The sequence below is a fragment of the Phodopus roborovskii genome, unplaced genomic scaffold (genome assembly GCF_943737965.1).
Source record: "Phodopus roborovskii unplaced genomic scaffold, PHOROB, whole genome shotgun sequence".
Lineage (NCBI taxonomy): Eukaryota > Metazoa > Chordata > Mammalia > Rodentia > Cricetidae > Phodopus > Phodopus roborovskii.
In genome coordinates this window covers 4,457,818-4,463,623 of record NW_026126432.1, presented here as the reverse complement: position 1 = coordinate 4,463,623, position 5,806 = coordinate 4,457,818, and positions in this window count along the sequence as shown.

Here is a 5,806-nt window from a genome sequence, read left to right as displayed (position 1 = left end):
GTCAGTTGTTTGATGGACTTCTGAACTGTAAGCCAAAGTACTTTTGCAATTTGAATGGGACTTCAAATCCAAAAGTCAGGGGACATAGAATAAGGGAAAAGGTGACATACTTCATAAAGATCAGCACAATTACACATAGGAGTATGTGTGTGCTCGTGCACATACCTATTCACACATATTCAATCCCAAACCTGAATTAGAATTAGTAAAAAGCTTTGAATGGAAGCATAAGGAGTTAACTCAGAAAATGTTCTGACTATAAAGTGTAATGTGGCAGGTTAGGTCCAGGCTTTATTAAATAGATAATAAAGGATAGCATTACTGAAACACACCAAGAAAACATCACCTTTCTAAAGCAAACGAGACTAAGAAGACATTTTCCTTGTTTTATTTTCCCACAATGAAAAGAAACAGAATACAAACAGAGCACTGTGTTTGTAGTGCAAAGTGTAGTGCTTTTGAAACATTCTTCCAAGTTACTGTTACACATCCCACCTAGAGCTGGTCTCCTGGTCCCTCCCTCTTAAATCTGCTCTCTGGTCTCTGATTGAGTGTCCAATCAAGCAAATAAGCAGCAATATAGTGCCAGTTTCCACACAGACTTCAACAAAATTGGCAGCTTCCACATCCTGACTCTCTGACTTCCTGACCCATGAGACACTCTTCCTTGGAAAACAGCCATCACTCTGTAAAAAAGTTCAAGTACCAAGTCGGGCCTCAGTGAAAAGGAACCAAGGGGCTTGGCCTACAGCTCCAGCCAAACTCTTCAGCAACCATTGAAGCCATCTTGGAGCCATTATCAATAACCTTCGGAGTCACCTTGCATCCTGTCAAGCAAGCACATGCCTTGAAGAGTTGAGGATAGAATAAATAATAACTGCTTTTAAGTAGTTACGTTTGGAGCTGTTAGGCAGCATAACAAGGGATAATCAGATTCAAAGTTGAAAATAGAGGCTGGGGAGATGACTCAGCGGCTACAGAGTTTGTTGTTCAAGCATTAGGACCTCAGTTTGGATCCCCAGCATCCTTATAAAAAAAACTGGGCACAAGGCTGTAACCCCACTGAGGATGGGGAATAGGAGGAACCATGGGGATTTCTGGCCAGCCTGTCCAGTCAATTAGTAAGTTCCAGGTTGTAAGAGACCCAATCACAACAAGCAAGGCAGAGAGCAATACAGAAAGACAACTGACCACAGCAACAACCCCTTCACGTGTGGGCATGCATACCACATGTGCACACCACACACACAGACCATCAGAAGAAATATAACTTAAACCACCCACATATATCTCTAGCCTTCTGACATGTCCAGCATCCATTTCCCAACCTTCATGAAACTTTCTTTACCTATGGAACCACTTTTTGCCCAGTTAGATTCTATTGTTTACAGTATGCTTACTACAGGCAACAGTTTTTTAAAAATCTAAATGAAATCATGGTGGTTTTATTTTAAAATTCTATAGCAGACAGACCCCAAAAAATCATAACAAAATGATCATGGGGGTCATCAACTGTGGGCGTTAGGAATGGCACAGAATATGAATATCTTCTTACATTAACATCAACTGGAGCTGTCTTGTTCCTATACTCCAGAAGAATCTCCCAGAATAATTCCTGCACTCCAAACAATTCTCCTCACTCAGTCCATTCTACCCATTTTAAATGCATATCAGAAACAACAGCACAGAGAGCTCTCAGATTTTGTACATGACTCCTCTCTTTGTTTTCATGAAAATAAAACTCTTAAAGCCAAACTAAATAAAAATTAATACAGTGACACACTCTGTAAAAGTTCATCTAGAAACTCAATAACCATCTTCATGGGTTTATACATCCCATATGGTCAGTTGCTTTTGGCAACACATTGTGGTTATTTAGTTCCTGCTCCACAAAGTTTCATACTGTAAAACACACATGTGTCTTGAAGAATTGTGGAACTGGGAAGTGGAAGTGTCCAAAGTAAGAGAAAGACCAGAAGAGCATCAGATATATGGAGGTCTTCAGGACCGTGCTGATGACACCAAGACAATGTCAGTTAAGGACTGCAGAAGAGAGCAGAATCAATAGTGATAAATGCTTGCTAGGGATACACTTGAGCCTTCCTGAAGTGTCCATATATTTTCTCCAAAACTGTTAAAATTGTTTCAAAACTCATGCCCTTTCTCTACCACTAATGTACTTCATGAAAACCATCGCTCATAAACCCTTAGCTGGTAAGCTTCTCTACCTGCGCTAAATAATCTTAGTGGCTTTGGCCCTGGCAAGCTGCCACTCATTTTTCAGGAGTCAATATGAGTGAGACTCACTCTATAAAGACTGCCTTAATCTTTAGCCTAGAATGGCTCCACATTGCTAGCTCTTTCATATGATCCCTCTAGAGTATCCACCAGGTTACTCTACCATTCAATTGCTTACTAACTCCTTACTCTGTGTGGTGCAGTTCTGTAAAGTCTTTTTCATGCCTTCCACAGCATCTAGCAGAAGTCAGATGAATTTTGCGTAGTGAATCAACAAATTAGAAAGAGGGTGATTAATATGTGCATAATTTGTCTCAGTGGTTGCTCAGAATCACTTACTGAAATATCTATGGGGTGTAAGAAAAATCCATCTAATCACTCGGGTTTGGTTCCCATGCAGGCTGCCCAGATGCCTGCCTAGAGTCCTTGAGCTCCAATGAAGTTTGGGCCAACTGACTGTGAGTTTCCCCACCATGATCTTGACCCCTCTTCTTGTTCATGTAACCCCTCTTTCTCTCTTCAACTGTACTCCTAAAGCTCTGCCTTGTGCTTGGCTGTAGATCTCTGCATCTGCTTCCATCAGTTACTGGATGAAGGTTCTATGATGACAGGGTAGTCCACAATCTGAATACAAGGGAAGGCCAGTTCAGGCACCCTTTCCATTTTTTCTAGGAGTCTTAGCTAGGGTCATCTTTGTGGGTTCCTGGGAATTTCCCTAGCATCAGCTTTCACTGTGCCTTGCTATAATGAAGTAAAAACCACCGGGGTCCAAGACTCTTCCATCTTTGATATATTTACGCCTTATAGATGAATGTGAGAAGGATGGCTCATGTTTACCATAAGATCCCCAAGTCTCACTTAGCTTCATACATATCAGGCCACAGAAGACTTATTCAGAAACCTCAGGTAATGCTAAACCAGAAGCAAACATAAACAATATATATGACGCTTGACCTGAATGAAGAGAAACTTCATGAAAGTAGCCATACAAAATACCTGAGCTACAATTTTAGCTTATAGTGGACTTCTGAAAGCTTAAGTAATCTTATATTTAGATTTACAAGGACTTTCTTTGGCCAGCTTATGTCTTGCTGTAAATTCTATAGATTTCTACATAATTTTTAATAAATGTTAAAAATCTGTATTGTGAAAAGAAAGAAAATCCCCTTTCCTTAAACTGTTTTTTGAGACAAAAAAAAACCTATTAAATTGTCATTCCCTTGAAGTTATATTTTGCAGTGAGTTTCCAGAAAATGTATAAAGTTAAAATAATACTTCTCTCATAAACCAAGTAGTAGGAAAATCTGACAGGTAATTCAATCATTTATTTATTCAATAATTAAATAAGTCATTACTAATCATATACCACAGGCAGCAAATATCATCTCAAACCTGATTTATGCCCTATCCTTTAGGAATGGTCAAGCCATATTACTCAATAAGGGAGTGCTAAAGCATGAGTAGGCACTCGGGCAAATACATAAACAGAAAGGGTAATTAGCCACCTGAGAAAGCAGAATGTACAAGAAACTAAGGTGGAAGAAAGAGACCAGCAGCAGTATCAGAGTCCTGAGACACAGCCAAGAGGTCTTGCAGTGAAGCAAGTCAGAGAGGAATCAGAAAACTCCAGGATTCAGTCTCACAAACTACATTCATGATGAGATTAATTAATAGTCAAGAGACCTTTTATGGAGAAGAGGCAACAGAGAGCTCACCCTCTTGTGTTGGCTTTGATGGCAAACCTGGGCATCCAGGAACTGGAAACCTGGAGCCCAAAATAAATATGATGATTGCAACTACTTATGGTCCAGACTGTAATCCAACATAGAAATCAAGAAGTGGATGAAAGTGCATGAGAAGTAAGGGAGGGGTGATGAGAGATGGAATCAAAAATGAGAGAGAAAATGAGCATCTGTGATACAAAGATAAAAACAAACTTTTAATATCGTCAAAGTTTCTTCTAAAGGATGACCTGAAGGGCTGACTGGAGAAGTTACTGGAAATAAATCATGGATCTAAACATAAGAGCTAAAAGTAGTATCTCTTAGATAAAAATATAGAAGAAAATTTTCTGACAGTAGGTTAGGCAAAACCCTCTGGGATATGACTCAAAGTGCAAGCCACAAAGAAAAACAGGGAAGTTAGACCATTAAAATCTAAAATGTGTACTTAAAGGACATAGCAAGAAGGATCAGTCACCCAGGTATACAATGGGTAATGACGTCTGGAATAAAGAGTGCTTCTCATTTAGTAATGAAAGAGACTTAGGTAAAGCTCTAAGTAGAAGTTTCCCAAAGAGAATATAAATTCAAATATAATGCACGGAAAATGCTGAACAGGCCAAGCTATCAGGGAAATGCCAGTCTGATCATAATGAGAGGCTGCTTCACACCCATCCAAGCCTGGAGTGAGAAGGATGAACAACAGGTGGAGATGTGGAGTGAGTGGAGGCCTTGTGAACTGCTGTTGGGCATGTGACATCCTGCATGGGTTTTATAAATGACACCACAGGCTCTGCTCCATAGCCTGTGTGGCTCCTACTTCCTTTGTTTATTCTTCCTGCTTGGCTCTCATTTTCCTACTGAGCTTGCTGAGGTGCTTTGGATCTGGAAGATCCCCAAAGTTCATGTGATGAAGACTTGGTCCTCAACACAGCATGTTCAGAGGTGACCAGGTCAGGATGGCTCAGGCGCCATTTGTGAAGTATTCCAGTGACAGATTCAGAATTGTAAGGATCACTGGAAGTGGAGGACACTTAGAGATGGGGTCTAATCATAGAGTGGGTGACAGGGGCACACACTTAAAGGGTACATTTTATTTATTCTCAATCTCTCTATCTATCTATCTCTATCTTACTCCCTCTCTCTCTCTCTCTATCTCACACTCTCTTTCTTCCTCTTTCTCTCTCTCCTGGCCATCCAGCCTTACCTCAGACCCAAAGCTAGCCAAGTGTTATTGACTGAAATCTTGAAAATAGAGTCAAAATTATCCTTTCCTCCTTCATGTTGATTTTCTCGGATTCTTTCAAACAATGGTAGAGAGCTGACCAGCACAAACGCCAAGCATTTGGGTATGTTTTTCTTTTTCTTTCTTTCTTTTTTTTAAGTTGACTGAAAAAGTGGGATGAAGGTGCAGAGGTAGTCTTCAAACCCACAGCCTCCCTGTGGGTAGCTCTCATTACCAGCCCTCTCCCCTAGAGTGGTACTGCTGAACCCACACTCCTGTGTTGTTATCACACAAAGCCCAGGTCTTATATTCAGTCACCCCTGGCACTATACATTCTTTAAGCAAGGACAAAATGCACAGCATCATGTGTCTACAACCACAATTTCATACAAAGTATTTTCACAGTCCTAACATATCTTTTGCAATCTGACTATCCATCCCTTACTTCTCCTAACTCCTGGATACCAGATATTTCTTAATTGCTTTTTCCATAGCATCACATGGTTGAAGTCATATATGACATAGCCTTGTCAGACAAGCTTCTTTCATATAGTAATTGGGATTTTTCTCTCCATCTTTCCATTGTTCAATGGCTTGCTTTTTAGACAATGAGCAATATTTA